The sequence below is a fragment of the Benincasa hispida genome, chromosome 10 (genome assembly GCF_009727055.1).
Source record: "Benincasa hispida cultivar B227 chromosome 10, ASM972705v1, whole genome shotgun sequence".
Classification (NCBI taxonomy): domain Eukaryota; kingdom Viridiplantae; phylum Streptophyta; class Magnoliopsida; order Cucurbitales; family Cucurbitaceae; genus Benincasa; species Benincasa hispida.
Window position 1 is genome coordinate 6148136 of NC_052358.1, and position 3662 is coordinate 6151797.

The following is a 3662-nucleotide window of genomic DNA, read 5'->3' on the forward strand; positions in this document are numbered from 1 at the left end:
GATCAAGATTCAAACACTACTACGAAGGCTTCCTCGTTATTCTCAGGCGGAGAACCTAGGAGTGGTGGGCTCTGACTATTTTGGAATGAGGGAAATTAGACGAGTGGAGAGGAAGAAGTTTAAAGATCGTTCACCAATAGTCCAAAAACCTGCAAAACAGTTCTGTCTTTCTACATTGTATTTTTTGATTAACCAGATAATGAATGAGGAGAAGACTATCTCCTGTCTTTCAAAAGCCAAATACAACAACCACCCACTTACGTGGATGGAGAGAAAAGAGGGGGAGGAAGTTGTAACTCACTCCTTCATTTTTATTTTTAAAAAATGACATTTAATATATATAAAGATAAATTATGATAACTAACTTATCATATTATATATATTAAATTATATGTTATATAAAATATAACATATAGTCTATAGTTTTTAATATCGTATCATATACAATATGATACGATAGTTTCTTTTCTCTCTTATATGACATTTGATATAAATCACATTAATATTAAATTTAACAATTATGAATCCAATTCATATTAATAATATTTGAATCTTATTCAAATATTTATTTCCTCTCAATTAAGTTATAATGTACCAAATACATTATAATAATTATATCACATATAATTAAAATAACTTAATTATATCATATATAATTAAATCTCTCTATTAATTTGAACAATTCAAATTAATCCAAAAACTTATTCTCATTTAATCTTATTGAGCTACCAAGGGGACCTCATGGACCTATAGCTTGAAGCTCCAACAGTACATGAATAATTAATTAAACTTTAATTAAATTATTCACCATCTGTTAACGTGCGGGCACTCCACCGAAGATGACAATTGCACTCTTTGCACTACATATATATTTTTGTGTCCATTGGATATAACTAATCAACAATGTGATGACCCTTCACAAATTGCTCGTAAATACAGTTGGACCAAAATTATCGTTTTGCCCCTGTAATTACATCTAACTCCATAGGTACCACTGATCCCTCTAATGAACAATAGATCATAATCCAACTATGACTTAACCCCTTTCAGGCTAGAAGAGAATGTGACACCACATCATTCAAGCCCTGGAACCAGCCGTTAAGGGAGCAATTTTTCTACTTACCCTACCTCGGGGAAGGAGTGAATTCCTTCTTGTGTAAGTGTGTTCCCAGCTCCACAATCAGGACGAATCCTCAAAATAGTAGGCATGTTGAGTCAGTAATCTGGCCACTTTCACCCATACAAATCAAATGACCACCCTCATAGGCAAGAGTTCACGACTCACTCAGGATTCAGGTCATGTTACTTATGGTCATCCTGGTGAAATTTAAGTCTCTATTATGAACGGTGTTATATAATTAGACTAAACATTTTGTGATCCGGTCTTATATAAACTCTTTTGTATAGAAAATTCCCCCTCACATGTCTATACATGAATGATCAGGACCATATCATTTGTAGCACTTTACAACAATTGTAACACCTACAAAGCAGACTATACTTGTAATGTCACCAAGATAAGGTATCCAGCTTTATCCATCTACTACAAACCATTTAGGTTATCACTTAAACATGATCTACTCGTATGTCTCTACATACATGTTTAAGACTATAGGTTATTGGATAACCTTAGATGTTAGTTTATTGATTTGTTGTTAATGCAAATAAGATATCATATATTTTATTAAATAGATAATGAGTTTGAATAAAATATCATATATTTTATTAAATAAACAATGAGTTTGTTCAATATATTTACAGACTATAGGACCCGACGAGATTTAAGGCATCAACCCCAACAATGTTCGTTTAAAGTATGTTTGATGTTATTCGTGTTTTGTGTGGTTGTACAATTATGGTATAATAGTATGTGTTTGTTGTGCAAGTTATTATAGTCTGGGTTATAATAATATGTGTTTGGGGTGCAAATTATTATAATAGCCGATTATAACAATATGTAAACTAAATGCATGTTATCTTAGTATATATCATAATTGATTATACTTTTCCGTATATCAAATGATTTTTTTTTTTAATGAAATATCATATTTTCACGAACCTAAATAAAATTGTTTGTTCCACCAATTTGTATAAAATGTGTTGAACGTCGCATTGACCATTCCACCAATTTTAACCTTGTTTGACGTATGAAACTTCGCGAGCATGTAACAAATACAATTCCATTCTCTTCAAAGGATATTAATCATTGCCCAACACATTAATATATGTAGAGATAGAGAAATTTCACCAATAGCAAAAAAAGAAAACCAAATCACATTCATGTCCATGAAATAGTACGAAGTCAAACATAACAAATATTATAAAGTACAAGTCATAATTTAGATATGTCCAAATTAAACATGGAAAAGTAGGTGATGAAAATAGTTGGTCAGACGTTGTCTAGAAGAAGAAGCTCGCAATACTCTAATTTCATATCTGCTGGAACAGACAAAAAACTTTCTGTATTATGCACATTGCGGAATATGATATTCATAAGCTTCACCTTCTGTCGGGTTTGCAGTTTTGGAATATCGTTACGTTCATTCACAACCTTGGCAAGATCGGTAGGAATAAAGAAGAGGAAGCTTTACGAAGGATTTCTTCAAATCCGACCAAAGAGAACCACAATGGTAGCCGATCAACAGAAACAGAGAAGAGGAAGCTCCAAAACCCACCAGAAATGATACCCATCGGGAACAATGGTGAAACCCTGAGGAGAAGAGATGGAAGAAAACAGAGCAAAATAATCGAGCGCTAATAGGAGTAAAGAAAACAAGGGAGAGTAAGGAAAATAATCGAAATGGGGGCAAAAAAATTGAGTATCGTGTAACATGCTCAAACGAGTTTTGAATTCAAAATAATCGAGTATAAAGTAATCGAGCATCGAGTATGACATTAATATGATCGAGTATACACATGTCGATTGCAAGCATGTTGAGTGACCATGAAGCTGGGTATCGAATGATCTTCAAACATGTTTTGAATTCAAAATAATCGAGTATAAAGTAATCGAGGATCGAATATGACGTTGATATGATCGAGTATACATGGGTCGATTGCAGACGTATCGAGTGACCATGAAGCTGGGTATCAAGTGACTTTCAAAGGTGTTTTGAATTCAAAACAATCGAGGATCGAGTATGACGTTGATATGATCGAGTATACACGTGTCGATTTCAGGCGTATCGAGTGACCATGAAGCTGGGTATCGAGTGACCTTCAAACGTGTTTTGAATTCAAAATAATCGAGAATAAAGTAATCAACATCGAGTATGAGGTTCATATGATCGAGTATACATGTGTTGATTGAAAGTGTATCGAGTGACCATGAAGCTAGGAATCGAGTGACCTTCAAACGTGTTTTGAATTCAAAATAACTGAGTATAAAGTAATAGAGCATCGAGTATGACGTCGATATAATCGAGTATACACGTGTCAATTGCAACTATATCGAGTGACCATGAAGTTGGGGATTGAGTGACCGTGCATCGAGGAACGTGTGACGAGCCATCGAGGATCGAGTAATCGGAGTAAAATAATCGAGCGCTAATAGGAGTAAGGAAAATGAGGAAGAGTAAGGAAACATACCAAAATAATCGAGCACTTAAGGGGGCCTTTGGGCTTCAGCTATTTTAGTTTGAGCCCCAAACGTTGGGCGGGCT